Consider the following 17,207-nt stretch of genomic DNA (forward strand, 5'->3'; position numbering starts at 1 on the left):
TCCTTACTGTGTTTATCATACTAGCATGGCTTTATTATGCACAGACCACTAACAGCCAGGAGCTGGCTTCATTTTACAGCGTTGAAGATTTTGACTCAGGGCATGCTCACATGACGGCGTTCATACCATGCCCAAGCACGCTTGTACCTTAAAGTCAAGTTTGTCTGGTCCTAGAGTGCTCTTCATCCTATAACAGTGGCTCTGTCCTCCTGCAGCCTCAGATTAATGAACTTCTAATGAGCTTATGATTGAATACTACTGCCCTAAAGTCAGCTGGTGAACACGGTCAACTGTCCTGCTGACATGGCAGATTATTAGTGTCTCTGCAGCCTCACAGATCCGCTGGTATTTCAAAGACATGAAGACAACCATGCTGCCACAGTTTAACATTACCCTAAATGAAAACAGACAGATTAGTCCTTTAAACGTTCCTGTCACTGACAGGCTCAGAGTGATATTCTACAGCAGCATACACACTGGAAGATAACCAGAGCCACTTCATTGTAATGGCAGCTGGATATGCAGCATTTGGAGTCCTGGACCAGTTTCCCAAAGGGGACGTTCCATGTCACATCATTTAGTACCGTGTCATGCCATGTCGTGTCGTATTGTGTTTTATCGTATCATATCGTACCGTGTAGTGTCATTTCGTACTGTTTTATTGTATCATATCATACCGTACCATGTCGTGTCATGTCGTACTGTTTTATTGTATCATATCATACCGTACCATGTCGTACTGTTTTATTGTATCATATCATACCGTACCATGTCGTGTCATGTCGTACTGTTTTATTGTATCATATCATACCGTACCGTGTCGTGTCATGTCGTACTGTTTTATTGTATCATATCATACCGTACCGTGTCGTGTCATGTCGTACTGTTTTATTGTATCATATCATACCGTACCGTGTCGTGTCATGTCGTACTGTTTTATTGTATCATATCATACCGTACCGTGTCGTGTCATGTCGTACTGTTTTATTGTATCATATCATACCGTACCGTGTCGTGTCATGTCGTACTGTTTTATTGTATCATATCATACCGTACCATGTCGTACTGTTTTATTGTATCATATCATACCGTACCATGTCGTACTGTTTTATTGTATCATATCATACCGTACCATGTCGTACTGTTTTATTGTATCATATCATACCGTACCATGTCGTGTCATGTCGTACTGTTTTATTGTATCATATCATACCGTACCATGTCGTACTGTTTTATTGTATCATATCATACCGTGTCGTGTCATGTCGTACTGTTTTATTGTATCATATCATACCGTACCATGTCGTACTGTTTTATTGTATCATATCATACCGTACCATGTCGTGTCATGTCGTACTGTTTTATTGTATCATATCATACCGTACCATGTCGTACTGTTTTATTGTATCATATCATACCGTGTCGTGTCATGTCGTACTGTTTTATTGTATCATATCATACCGTACCGTGTCGTGTCATGTCGTACTGTTTTATTGTATCATATCATACCGTACCGTGTCGTGTCATGTCGTACTGTTTTATTGTATCATATCATACCGTGTTGTGTCATGTCGTACTGTTTTATTGTATCATATCATACCGTACCGTGTCGTGTCATGTCGTACTGTTTTATTGTATCATATCATACCGTACCGTGTCGTGTCATGTCGTACTGTTTTATTGTATCATATCATACCATACCGTGTCGTGTCATGTCGTACTGTTTTATTGTATCATATCATACCATGTCGTGTCATGTCGTACTGTGTTTTATTGTATCATATCATACCGTACCGTGTCGTGTCATGTCGTACTGTTTTATTGTATCATATCATACCGTACCATGTCGTGTCATGTCGTACTGTTTTATTGTATCATATCATACCGTGTCGTGTCATGTCGTACTGCGTTTTATTGTATCATATCATACCGTGTCGTGTCATGTCGTACTGTTTTATTGTATCATATCATACCGTACCGTGTCGTGTCATGTCGTACTGTTTTATTGTATCATATCATACCGTGTCGTGTCATGTCGTACTGTTTTATTGTATCATATCATACCGTGTCGTGTCATGTCGTACTGTTTTATTGTATCATATCATACCGTACCATGTCGTGTCATGTCGTACTTTTTTATTGTATCATATCATACCGTACCGTGTCGTGTCATGTCGTACTGCGTTTTATTGTATCATATCATACCGTGTCGTGTCATGTCGTACTGTTTTATTGTATCATATCATACCGTACCATGTCGTGTCATGTCGTACTTTTTTATTGTATCATATCATACCGTACCGTGTCGTGTCATGTCGTACTGCGTTTTATTGTATCATATCATACCGTGTAGTGTCATGTCGTACTGTTTTATTGTATCATACCATACCATGTCGTGTCATGTCGTACTGTTTTATTGTATCATATCATACCGTACCGTGTCGTGTCATGTCGTACTGCGTTTTATTGTATCATATCATACCGTGTAGTGTCATGTCGTACTGTTTTATTGTATGATATCATACCGTACCGTGTCGTGTCATGTCGTACTGTTTTATTGTATCATATCATACCGTGTCGTGTCATGTCGTACTGTGTTATTGTATCATATCATACCGTACCGTGTCGTGTCATGTCGTACTGTTTTATTGTATCATATCATACCGTGTCGTGTCGTGTCATGTCGTACTGTTTTATTGTATCATATCATACCGTACCGTGTCGTGTCATGTCGTACTGTTTTATTGTATCATATCATACCGTACCGTGTCGTGTCATGTCGTACTGTTTTATTGTATCATATCATACCGTACCGTGTCGTGTCATGTCGTACTGTTTTATTGTATCATATCATACCGTTGCTTGTCGTGTCTTGTCGTACTGTGTTATTGTATACTATCATACCCTACCGTGTCGTGTCATGTCGTACTGTTTTATTGTATCATATCATACCGTACCATGTCGTGTCATGTCGTACTGTTTTATTGTATCAGATCATACCGTACCGTGTTGTGTCATGTCGTACTGTTTTATTGTATCATATCATACCGTGTCGTGTCATGTCGTACTGTTTTATTGTATCATATCATACCGTGTCGTGTCGTGTCATGTCGTACTGTTTTATTGTATCATATCATACCGTACCATGTCGTGTCATGTCGTACTGTTTTATTGTATCATATCATACCGTGTCGTGTCATGTCGTACTGTTTTATTGTATCATATCATACCGTGTCGTGTCATGTCGTACTGTTTTATTGTATCATATCATACCGTACCGTGTCATGTCATGTCGTACTGTGTTTTATCGTATCATATAGTGTCGTGTCGTGCCATGTCGTATCATACTGTGTTGTATCTTATTGTACTGTGTCGTGTCATACTATACTATGTCATGTAGTGTCTTGTCATGTCGTACCTTACCATGCTGGGCCATACCGTGTCGTATCATATCCTATCCTATCCTATGGTATCATTGTATCCTACAGTATTTTATTATTATATCAAATGGTATGGTATGATTTCACAATCTTTTGAATTATATTGCAATGTATCATATTACTAATGTTGTACAGTGTCATATGGTACCTTATCATGATCTATTGTATTGTTCCGTACTGTAGCCTATCGTATCAGAGTGTATTTTGTTGTAGAGTGTTGTGTTGTAGAGTATTGTTTTGTAGAGTGTTGTGTTGTAGATTGTTGTGTTGTAGAGTATTGTTTTGTAGAGTATTGTGTTGTAGTGTATTTTGTTGTAGAGTATTGTGTTGTGTTGTATTGTGTTGTAGTGTATTGAGTCTCTTTAAACTCTAGTACCTATACTTCTACAGGAGCCTCTTTAAACCCTAGTATCTATACTTCTACAGAAGTCTCTTTAAACCCTAGTGTCTATACTTCTACAGGAGTCTCTTTAAACCCTAGTATCTATACTTCTACAGAGGTCTCTGTAAACCCTAGTGTCTATACTTCTACAGGAGTCTCTGTAAACCCTAGTATCTATACTTCTACAGGAGTGTCTTTAAACTCTAGTATCTATACTTCTACAGAGGTCTCTGTAAACCCTAGTATCTATACTTCTACAGAGGTCTCTGTAAACCCTAGTATCTATACTTCTACAGAAGTCTCTTTAAACCCTAGTGTCTATACTTCTACAGGAGTCTCTTTAAACCCTAGTATCTATACTTCTACAGAGGTCTCTGTAAACCCTAGTATCTATACTTCTACAGAGGTCTCTGTAAACCCTAGTATCTATACTTCTACAGAAGTCTCTTTAAACCCTAGTGTCTATACTTCTACAGAGGTCTCTGTAAACCCTAGTATCTATACTTCTACAGAAGTCTCTTTAAACCCTAGTGTCTATACTTCTACAGGAGTCTCTTTAAACCCTAGTATCTATACTTCTACAGGAGTCTCTTTAAACCCTAGTATCTATACTTCTACAGAGGTCTCTGTAAACCCTAGTATCTATACTTCTACAGAAGTCTCTTTAAACCCTAGTATCTATACTTCTACAGAAGTCTCTTTAAACCCTAGTATCTATACTTCTACAGAGGTCTCTGTAAACCCTAGTATCTATACTTCTACAGAAGTCTCTTTAAACCCTAGTGTCTATACTTCTACAGGAGTCTCTTTAAACCCTAGTATCTATACTTCTACAGGAGTCTCTTTAAACCCTAGTATCTATACTTCTACAGAGGTCTCTGTAAACCCTAGTATCTATACTTCTACAGAAGTCTCTTTAAACCCTAGTATCTATACTTCTACAGGAGTCTCTTTAAACCCTTGTTTCTATACTTCTACAGGAGTCTCTTTAAACCCTTGTTTCTATACTTCTACAGGAGTCTCTTTAAACTCTAGTATTTATACTTCTACAGGAGTCTCTTTAAACCCTAGTATCTATACTTCTACAGAGGTCTCTGTAAACCCTAGTATCTATACTTCTACAGAAGTCTCTTTAAACCCTAGTATCTATACTTCTACAGGAGTCTCTTTAAACCCTAGTATCTATACTTCTACAGGAGTCTCTTTAAACCCTAGTATCTATACTTCTACAGAAGTCTCTTTAAACCCTAGTATCTATACTTCTACAGGAATCTCTTTAAACCCTAGTATCTATACTTCTACAGAAGTCTCTGTAAACCCTAGTATCTATACTTCTACAGAAGTCTCTGTAAACCCTAGTATCTATACTTCTACAGAAGTCTCTTTAAACCCTAGTATCTATACTTCTACAGGAGTCTCTTTAAACCCTAGTGTCTATACTTCTACAGGAGTCTCTTTAAACCCTAGTATCTATACTTCTACAGGAGTCTCTTTAAACCCTAGTATCTATACTTCTACAGGAGTCTCTTTAAACCCTAGTATCTATACTTCTACAGAAGTCTCTTTAAACCCTAGTATCTATACTTCTACAGGAATCTCTTTAAACCCTAGTATCTATACTTCTACAGAAGTCTCTGTAAACCCTAGTATCTATACTTCTACAGAAGTCTCTGTAAACCCTAGTATCTATACTTCTACAGAAGTCTCTTTAAACCCTAGTATCTATACTTCTACATGAGTCTCTTTAAACCCTAGTGTCTATACTTCTACAGGAGTCTCTTTAAACCCTAATATCTATACTTCTATAGGAGTCTATTTAAACCCTAGTATCTATACTTCTACAGGAGTCTCTTTAAACCCTAGTATCTATACTTCTACAGGAATCTCTTTAAACCCTAGTATCTATACTTCTACAGAAGTCTCTGTAAACCCTAGTATCTATACTTCTACAGAAGTCTCTTTAAACCCTAGTATCTATACTTCTACAGAAGTCTCTTTAAACCCTAGTATCTATACTTCTACAGAAGTCTCTTTAAACCCTAGTATCTATACTTCTACAGGAATCTCTTTAAACCCTAGTATCTATACTTCTACAGAAGTCTCTGTAAACCCTAGTATCTATACTTCTACAGAAGTCTCTGTAAACCCTAGTATCTATACTTCTACAGAAGTCTCTTTAAACCCTAGTATCTATACTTCTACAGGAGTCTCTTTAAACCCTAGTGTCTATACTTCTACAGGAGTCTCTTTAAACCCTAGTATCTATACTTCTTTAGGAGTCTATTTAAACCCTAGTATCTATACTTCTATAGGAGTCTATTTAAACCCTAGTATCTATACTTCTACAGGAGTCTCTTTAAACCCTAGTATCTATACTTCTACAGGAGTCTCTTTAAACCCTAGTATCTATACTTCTACAGAGGTCTCTTTAAACCCTAGTATCTATACTTCTACAGGAGTCTCTTTAAACCCTAGTATCTATACTTCTATAGGAGTCTATTTAAACCCTAGTATCTATACTTCTACAGAGGTCTCTTTAAACCCTAGTATCTATACTTCTACAGAGGTCTATTTAAACCCTAGTATCTATACTTCTACAGAAGTCTCTTTAAACCCTAGTATCTATACTTCTACAGGAGTCTCTTTAAACCCTAGTATCTATACTTCTACAGAGGTCTCTTTAAACCCTAGTATCTATACTTCTACAGAGGTCTCTTTAAACCCTAGTATCTATACTTCTACATGAACGTGAATACTTCTGTTCTCAGCAGTCTTGTGTTTCTCGGTAGTCCGTTGTGTTCTGTTGTAATCTGCTCCTGTATGTAATTATATCATTTGTCGAGTATTTTACCAGATACTGGTATAGAACTGCATCATGTCTCTATTTTTTGATCCAACATCTTGAGATGATCTGAAATGGTGACAAAGAGAAATGTTGACCAGTAAACGTGACTGGTGCATCAGTGTTGTTTGTCATGAATCCATGGCTCTGTGATCGACTAATCTGACTGATGACCACCATAACAGACCACAAAGGCTGTAGCTGATCCCAGCTGCTGAGTTATTGATTGATTATCAGTGTAGTTCATTGATTATCAGAGACTGAATGAACTGTCGAGAGCCTCTACTACTGACACCAGAGGTGGGGAAAGACTTTGTAGTGTGATTTCTGCAGCTTCTGTCCTTTCCCTCCTCTTCTCTCTGAGGAATCACTTCCATGTAGGCCAGAGTCGGCTCTCCCCCTCCTGTGGCCTTGAACAATACTACAAAGCGGTGCAGTCCAGCCACACTCACTCTGATATGCGTCCTCTGAGTGACGTGTTCATGTTCCAGCTGGTAGAAAAACGTCCCTCCTGCCTTCACATCAGCGGCTGATTCCTGGGATGTGTATCTGTTGGATGAATCATTAAGAGGAGGATGCTCTCTGGCTAATTTGAGTCATGCCTACTGGCTGCAGGGCACTGAGCAGTCATGCTGTTCTCATTGGTTAACCATGAGTGAGGAGACGGTAAACGAACAGAGCAACAAGCACTGGAGGCCTAACAGCTCTGGAGCCTTCAACCAAATAAGCTGCTCTGAAGAGTAATCTGATTATTCTGGTCTCTGTGGGGCACGGCTAATGCTGATGGGAGGTGACTGCTCTTTCACACATCGTATGGCGCTGACAGGGCCGCCCTGGGATCCGGGGTTCCTAAAAAACACCACGGCTGTAGATCCTCTCAGAAATTCTCTGCAGCGGCACGTTTTCATGCTCATTCTTTGAATTGGTCATCATTAAACATTTATTTTCTCCGGCTGCTGGCACGCTCCAAGTGTCTAAACCTATTAGAAGGACTAAAATGCCCTTATCGGACGTGCTCTTGACACAAATTCACTGGAGTGTTTTAGGGCACGTGATGAGGTCAAAGCTCTCAGTCAAATGCCAGCTTGGTATCAAAAACCTCTAAAAAGCAAATATTAATAATGAATAATGAATATTACATGTTTAAGAACTGTTGTTGATCTTTTTTAAACGACAGCTCAGAACAGAGCTGCACGCTGCAGTTATGCTGACAAGATGTGCAATTGCAATAAGAATTTAATCCATAAAGAGAGTCCTCCTGCTTGGTTTTTAGGGAAAATGCAGAAAATAATCTCAGTTTAGTATTTTTCAACTCAAACATACTATGGAAGATGATTAGGGCCACTGAAAAACAAATAAGACACAATTTTATTTTCCATGTGAGAAAAAGTCAGAATTCAAAAATTAAAGTCAGAATTCAAAAATTAAAGTCAGAATTCAAAAATTAAAGTAAGACCTTTATTTCAGTCTTGTATAATATTAATAAAAATAATAATAAAAAATTTGAAATAATTGTAAAAAGAAAATAATAATATAAGAAGAAGAAGAAGAATATAATGGTTTTTAATAATAACAATTATTATTTTATTATAATAATAATAATTGTATAGCATTGGGGTACAGCACTAATAATAATTATAATAATAATAATAATTATTATTATTTTTGTTATTATTACTATTATTATAATTATTATAATTAAATAAATGCAATTTCACTTAAAATTGGGGGGGTTCTTTTAATATTTTATTATCTGTGGGAATTTTTACTATGTAAATGTAATCTTTTTTCCCTTCAGCTTTTTCATTAATTTGATCTAAGGAATAATATCTTTGTATTTCATTCACTCAATAAGTTGCAATAGTAATAGCTGTAGTATATTTGTATTTACATCTGTGACTGAATATTGACTCTGCTCCTGTTTTAATCTTTCAGCCCTCTTCGACCTCCATACATTCAGCACAGCAGAGCTGTCGGTAGGCTGGTTCAGCTCTAAGAGTAATAGTTTCAATATATTTGTATTTACACCTGTGACTGAATACTGACTTTGCTCCTGTTTTAATCTTGTGGGCACCCTTTGACCTCTGTACATTCAGCACAGTGTACCTTTCAGTAGGCTGGTTCAGCTCTAATAATAATATTGGTCACGTATTCATATGTGACTAAATATTGACTCTGCTCCTGTTTTAATCCTGTCAGCACTCTTTGACCTCCGTACTTTTAGTGAGCTGGTTCAGCTCTAATATTAATATTGGTCACGTATTCATATGTGACTAAATATTGACTCTGCTCCTGTTTTAATCCTGTCAGCACTCTTTGACCTCCGTACTTTTAGTGGGCTGGCTCAGCTCTAATAGTAATATTGGTCATGTATTTGTATTCATATGTGACTGAATATTGACTCTGCTCCTGTTTTAATCCTGTCGGCACTCTTTGACCTCCGTACTTTTAGTGGGCTGGCTCAGCTCTAATAGTAATATTGGTCACGTATTCATATGTGACTGAATATTGATTCTGCTCCTGTTTTAATCTTGTGGGCACTCTTTGACCTCCGTACTTTTAGTGGGCTGGTTCAGCTCTAATAGTAATATTGCTCATGTATTTGTATTCATATGTGACTGAATATTGACTCTGCTCCTGTTTTAATCCTGTTGGCACTCTTTAACCTCCGTACTTTTAGTGGGCTGGCTCAGCTCTAATAGTAATATTGCTCATGTATTTGTATTCATATGTGACTGAATATTGACTCTGCTCCTGTTTTAATCTTGTGGGCACTCTTTGACCTCCGTACAGTCAGTGGGCTGGCTCAGCTCTAATAGTAATATTGGTCATGTATTTGTATTCATTTGTGACTGAATATTGACTCTGCTCCTGTTTCAATCCTGTCGGCACTCTTTGACCTCCGTACAGTCAGTGGGCTGGCTCAGCTCTAATAGTAATATTGGTCATGTATTTGTATTCATATGTGACTGAATATTGACTCTGCTCCTGTTTCAATCCTGTCGGCACTCTTTGACCTCCGTACTTTTAGTGGGCTGGCTCAGCTCTAATAGTAATATTGCTCATGTATTCATCTGTGACTAAATATTGACTCTGCTCCTGTTTTAATCCTGTTGGCACTCTTTGACCTCCGTACTTTTAGTGGGCTGGCTCAGCTCTAATAGTAATATTGGTCATGTATTTGTATTCATTTGTGACTGAATATTGACTCTGCTCCTGTTTTAATCCTGTCGGCACTCTTTGACCTCCGTACAGTCAGTGGGCTGGCTCAGCTCTAATAGTAATATTGGTCATGTATTCATACGTGACTAAATATTGACTCTGCTCCTGTTTTAATCTTGTGGGCACTCTTTGACCTCCGTACAGTCAGTGGGCTGGCTCAGCTCTAATAGTAATATTGGTCATGTATTCATATGTGACTAAATATTGACTCTGCTCCTGTTTTAATCCTGTCGGCACTCTTTGACCTCCGTACGGTCAGTGGGCTGGCTCAGCTCTAACAGTAATATTGATCATGTATTTGTATTCATTTGTGACTGAATATTGACTCTGCTCCTGTTTTAATCCTGTCGGCACTCTTTGACCTCCGTACGGTCAGTGGGCTGGCTCAGCTCTAACAGTAATATTGATCATGTATTTGTATTCATATGTGACTGAATATTGACTCTGCTCCTGTTTTAATCCTGTCGGCACTCTTTGACCTCCGTACTTTTAGTGGGCTGGCTCAGCTCTAATAGTAATATTGGTCATGTATTTGTATTCATATGTGACTAAATATTGACTCTGCTCCTGTTTTAATCCTGTCGGCACTCTTTGACCTCCGTACCGTCAGTGGGCTGGCTCAGCTCTGAGGGGGTGGGACAGATCCAGCTGGAGTTTGGCTCCTGCCGGGACCAGGTGGAGGGAAATCTTCTTAGAGGGCTGAGAGGAGGAGGAGGGTCAGAAATATTCAGAGACAGCAGAGAACACAACAGTTCGGTGAAGCTCCAGACCACATCGGAGCAGCGGCGCTCCGCTCACACCTCACCCGGAATACACGCTGCTGCTGCCGGCTCCCGGTCGGCTCTGGTCCCGCTGTAGGAGGACCGGTCTACAGGAGGCGTTTAGACCGCTACAGGAGGATCCAGGAGGGCTTTGGTCTCTGTGGAGGTAAGACGGACTCATGCTGAAGTTACCGCGCGATCAGCGCTCGTGCACAGGTGTGCCTCAGCCGCTAAAAGTTTCCAGTCCACCTTTTTATCACGTTAGCGGCTGTTAGTGGAGAGGAGGTTTGGTCACGTGACCATGTTTTTACTGTTTAACTGTGGAGCATGGTTATCAGTCCCAGTCAACTTCATTTGTTTTAAAGAGGAGGAAAATGGCCACGAGAGGATCCTGGAGCTGATGTATTGATCTGTGATCTTCTTATGATGTCTGATCAGGGATCAATGAGAGCTGGAACACTTTTCACCTGAATCAGTGATCAATAACAGAAAGTACCAGTGGAACGGTAGGGCTGGGCAATAAAAGCAGTTTATATATGTATGACCACAGACCAGATCATACAGAAGACATTATTGATTATTACAGAAGACATTATTGATTATTAGAGAAGACATTATTGATTATTAGAGAAGACATTATTGATTATTAGAGAAGACATTATTGATTATTAGAGAAGACATGATTGATTATTACAGAAGACATGATTGATTATTACAGAAGACATTATTGATTATTACAGAAGACATGATTGATTATTACAGAAGACATGATTGATTATTACAGAAGACATTATTGATTATTACAGAAGACATGATTGATTATTACAGAAGACATTATTGATTATTACAGAAGACATGATTGATTATTAGAGAAGACATTATTGATTATTACAGAAGACATTATTGATTATTAGAGAAGACATTATTGATTATTACAGAAGACATGATTGATTATTACAGAAGACATGATTGATTATTACAGAAGACATTATTGATTATTACAGAAGACATGATTGATTATTACAGAAGACATTATTGATTATTACAGAAGACATGATTGATTATTAGAGAAGACATTATTGATTATTACAGAAGACATTATTGATTATTAGAGAAGACATTATTGATTATTACAGAAGACATGATTGATTATTAGAGAAGACATTATTGATTATTACAGAAGACATGATTGATTATTACAGAAGACATGATTGATTATTAGAGAAGACATTATTGATTATTACAGAAGACATTATTGATTATTACAGAAGACATGATTGATTATTAGAGAAGACATTATTGATTATTACAGAAGACATGATTGATTATTACAGAAGACATGATTGATTATTACAGAAGACATGATTGATTATTAGAGAAGACATTATTGATTATTACAGAAGACATGATTGATTATTACAGAAGACATGATTGATTATTACAGAAGACATGATTGATTATTACAGAAGACATTATTGATTATTACAGAAGACATGATTGATTATTACAGAAGACATTATTGATTATTACAGAAGACATGATTGATTATTACAGAAGACATTATTGATTATTACAGAAGACATGATTGATTATTACAGAAGACATGATTGATTATTAGAGAAGACATTATTGATTATTACAGAAGACATTATTGATTATTACAGAAGACATGATTGATTATTAGAGAAGACATTATTGATTATTACAGAAGACATGATTGATTATTACAGAAGACATGATTGATTATTACAGAAGACATGATTGATTATTAGAGAAGACATTATTGATTATTACAGAAGACATTATTGATTATTACAGAAGACATGATTGATTATTACAGAAGACATGATTGATTATTACAGAAGACATTATTGATTATTACAGAAGACATTATTGATTATTACAGAAGACATTATTGATTATTACAGAAGACATGATTGATTATTACAGAAGACATGATTGATTATTACAGAAGACATTATTGATTATTACAGAAGACATGATTGATTATTACAGAAGACATGATTGATTATTACAGAAGACATGATTGATTATTACAGAAGACATGATTGATTATTACAGAAGACATTATTGATTATTACAGAAGACATGATTGATTATTACAGAAGACATTATTGATTATTACAGAAGACATGATTGATTATTAGAGAAGACATTATTGATTATTACAGAAGACATGATTGATTATTACAGAAGACATGATTGATTATTACAGAAGACATGATTGATTATTACAGAAGACATTATTGATTATTACAGAAGACATTATTGATTATTAGAGAAGACATTATTGATTATTACAGAAGACATGATTGATTATTACAGAAGACATGATTGATTATTACAGAAGACATGATTGATTATTACAGAAGACATTATTGATTATTAGAGAAGACATGATTGATTATTACAGAAGACATTATTGATTATTACAGAAGACATGATTGATTATTACAGAAGACATTATTGATTATTACAGAAGACATGATTGATTATTACAGAAGACATGATTGATTATTACAGAAGACATTATTGATTATTACAGAAGACATTATTGATTATTACAGAAGACATGATTGATTATTACAGAAGACATTATTGATTATTACAGAAGACATTATTGATTACCAGTCCTCACTGTGATAGACCTGAACCCTCATGTTCTCTGAGGTTCTGAGGAGAACCAGTCCTCACTGTGATAGACCTGAACCCTCATGTTCTCTGAGGTTCTGAGGAGAACCAGCCTTCACTGTGATAGACCTGAACCCTCATGTTCTCTGAGGTTCTGAGGAGAACCAGCCTTCACTGTGATAGACCTGAACCCTCATGTTCTCTGAGGTTCTAAGGAGAACCAGTCCTCACTGTGATAGACCTGAACCCTCATGTTCTCTGAGGTTCTAAGGAGAACCAGTCCTCACTGTGATAGACCTGAACCCTCATGTTCTCTGAGGTTCTGAGGAGAAAGAAAACACACATTTCTGTTGCAGCACTTCAGTGGTCCTTGCTTTCCTCTTCCATGATCTCTTGTATGATAGCTGTTCACGTTCAGAGACGTACCTTTAAAAAAACACAGGTAGAACCTGAAGATGAGCAGAAAGTTGAGCTGAGACGACTGCATGTAGATCAGGCTGGGACATCAGCAGCTAGATGAGGACATCTCAGAGCCGTGTGTTTCAGCTGTCCGCTGCTGGGCAAACCAAAGTCACATGACACAGCGGTTCTGTGATGGAATAAACTCCGTCTGATGGTTTGACTGTGTTTGAGCCCAGGTGAGGCTGTTTTTAAGGCTGGAGCTGCAGGAAGAAGTCTGACACTGAGGATGCTGCATGCACTCAGAGTGATCGGCCAGCAGAGGTTAGCATGGAGGAAAAAGGAGTCAAAGACACGGTTTTAACATGAGCACCAGTTTAGAGCGGTGATACTCAGTGTGGCTCTTCTGTGGAGATTAGTGACTCTTCTGTGATAACTCATGACTCTTCTGTGGAGATTCGTGGCTCTTCTCTGATGATCCGTGACTCTTCTGTGGAGATTAGTGGCTCTTCTCTGATGATCCGTGACTCTTCTGTGGAGATTAGTGGCTGTTCTGTGATGATTTGTTACTCTTCTGTGATGATTGATGACTCTTCTGTGGAGATTCGTGGCTCTTCTGTGATAATTAGTGGCTCTTCCATGATGATTCTTGGCCTTCTGTGGTGATTCGTGACTCTTCTGTGGACATTCGTGGCTCTTCTCTGATGATCCATGACTCCTCTGTGATAATTCATGACTCCTCTGTGATGATTAGTGGCTCTTCTGTGGAGATTCGTGGCTCTTCTCTGATGATTCGTGGCTCTTCTGGGATTGTTCATGGCTCTTTTGTGATGATTCATGGCTCTTTTGTAATGTTTCGTGGCTCTTCTGTGATGATTCTTGGGTCTTCTCTGATGATCCGTGGCTCTTCCGTATGATTCGTGGGTCTTCTGTGATGATTAGTGCACTTCTCTGATGATTCATGGTTCTTCTGTGATAATTCGTGGCTCTATTGTGATGTTTCGTTGCCTTTTGTGGTGATTCATGGCTCTTCTCTGATGATTCTTTTCTCTTCTCTGGTGATTCTTTTCTCTTCTCTGATGATTCGTGGCTCTTCTGTAATTGTTCATGGCTGTTTTGTGATGTTTCGTTACTTTTTGTGGTAATCCGTGGCTCTTCTGTAATGATTCGTTTCTCTTCTGTAATGATTCGTATTCTTCTGTGATAATTCGTGTCTTTCTGTGGTGATTTGTGACTCTTCTCTGATGATTCGTGGCTCTTCTGTGATTGTACATGGCTCTTCCATGATGGTTCGTGGCTCCTCTGTGATGATTCGTTGCTTTTGGTGGTGATTCGTGGCTCTTTTGTGGTGATTCGTGACTCTTCTGTGATGATTTGTGGCTCTTTTGTGGTGATTCGTGACTCTTCTGTGATGGTTTTTGACTCTCTGTGATGGTTTAAATCTATTTTTACAGCTTTTTAAGCCCAAGTTTGACACTTCTTTTGCCCCTTTTCACCAGTTTTATCCTTCTTTTCCTGCTTTTTGCTATTTTGTTCCACTTACCTTTTACTTAAAAAGTCAAATAACAAATTGAAAAGGTCAAAGTGTTAGACAAAAAGCCCAAATAATCAAATGAAGTTATAATTGTGTGATGCAAAATTAAAAATATGAAATGAAAACACAAATGTTTTTGTTTCCCCACATTTCTTTTTGTCTAATTTTTTTTTACTCTATATATTTTCACATTTTTCTGTCTTATGGATATTTGATGTCATCAAGGTTAAGTTTACATTTTTATTCTGGTGGAAATCTGCAGACCTCATTTTTTTTAGGGCAAGTTATAACAAGAACAGGATATGATCTTGTGGGCCGGGTGTAACCGTACCACCTGGGACCTTGAGTTTGACGCTCCTGATCTAACCCACGTTAAAAATGGCAGAAAGTGGTGACATTGGGTATAAAGTGCATGCAGAAATAGGTTTGAAGTGGTAAATAGGTGTTACAAGTTGCAAAAACATGGCAAAATTGGATTTAGAGTGGCAAAGTTGGGTGAACAGTGGTGATCGGGTTGGACAAAAACATGGTAGAAATGGGTTGAAAGTGGCAAAAACATGGTGGAAATGGGTAAATAGTGGCAAAAACATGGTGGAAATGGGTTGAAAGTGGCAGAAACATGGTGGAAATGGGTAAACAGTGGCAAAAACATGGTGGAAATGGGTAAACAGTGGCAAAAACATGGTGGAAATGGGTAAACAGTGGCAAAAACATGGTGGAGATGGGTTGAAAGTGGCAGAAACATGGTGGAAATGGGTTAAAAGTGGCAAAAACATGGTGGAAATGGGTAAACAGTGGCAAAAACATGGTGGAAATGGGTTGAAAGTGGCAAAAACATGGTGGAAATGGGTTGAAAGTGGCAAAAACATGGTGGAAATGGGTAAACAGTGGCAAAAACATGGTGGAAATGGGTAAACAGTGGCAAAAACATGGTGGAAATGGGTTGAAAGTGGCAAAAACATGGTGGAAATGGGTTGAAAGTGGCAAAAACATGGTGGAAATGGGTAAACAGTGGCAAAAACATGGTGGAAATGGGTTGAAAGTGGCAAAAACATGGTGGAAATGGGTAAACAGTGGCAAAAACATGGTGGAAATGGGTAAACAGTGGCAAAAACATGGTGGAAATGGGTTGAAAGTGGCAAAAACATGGTGGAAATGGGTAAACAGTGGCAAAAACATGGTGGAAATGGGTAAACAGTGGCAAAAACATGGTGGAAATGGGTTGAAAGTGGCAAAAACATGGTGGAAATGGGTAAACAGTGGCAAAAACATGGTGGAAATGGGTTGAAAGTGGCAAAAACATGGTGGAAATGGGTAAACAGTGGCAAAAACATGGTGGAGATGGGTTGAAAGTGGCAGAAACATGGTGGAAATGGGTTAAAAGTGGCAAAAACATGGTGGAAATGGGTAAACAGTGGCAAAAACATGGTGGAAATGGGTTGAAAGTGGCAAAAACATGGTGGAAATGGGTTGAAAGTGGCAAAAACATGGTGGAAATGGGTAAACAGTGGCAAAAACATGGTGGAAATGGGTTGAAAGTGGCAAAAACATGGTGGAAATGGGTAAACAGTGGCAAAAACATGGTGGAAATGGGTTGAAAGTGGCAAAAACATGGTGGAAATGGGTTGAAAGTGGCAAAAACATGGTGGAAATGGGTAAACAGTGGCAAAAACATGGTGGAAATGGGTAAACAGTGGCAAAAACATGGTGGAAATGGGTAAACAGTGGCAAAAACATGGTGGAAATGGGTAAACAGTGGCAAAAACATGGTGGAAATGGGTAAACAGTGGCAAAAACATGGTTGAAATAGGTTAAAAGTGGCAAAAACATGGTGGAAATGGGTAAACAGTGGCAAAAACATGGTTGAAATAGGTTAAAAGTGGCAAAAACATGGTGGAAATGGGTAAACAGTGGCAGGAATGGTCCCAAAAAGGTACAGAGTGGTAAAAGTGATGTAAGCGTGTTTTCAGACTCT

At 38.0% G+C, this 17,207-nt stretch overlaps 1 protein-coding gene across 1 annotated transcript in view; it reads left to right on the forward strand.

The window, feature by feature from the left end:
- The first annotated feature begins 10,636 nt into the window (after positions 1-10,636).
- LOC121506054 (prolactin receptor-like) overlaps positions 10,637-17,207 on the forward strand; it is a 79,876-nt gene continuing 73,305 nt past the window's right edge. Inside the window, exon 1 of the mRNA XM_041781551.1 lies at positions 10,637-10,813. The gene's annotated coding sequence lies outside the window, so the exon portion shown is untranslated. The remainder of the gene's footprint in view (positions 10,814-17,207) is intronic.

The sequence above is a fragment of the Cheilinus undulatus genome, linkage group 24, assembly GCF_018320785.1.
Source record: "Cheilinus undulatus linkage group 24, ASM1832078v1, whole genome shotgun sequence".
Lineage (NCBI taxonomy): Eukaryota > Metazoa > Chordata > Actinopteri > Labriformes > Labridae > Cheilinus > Cheilinus undulatus.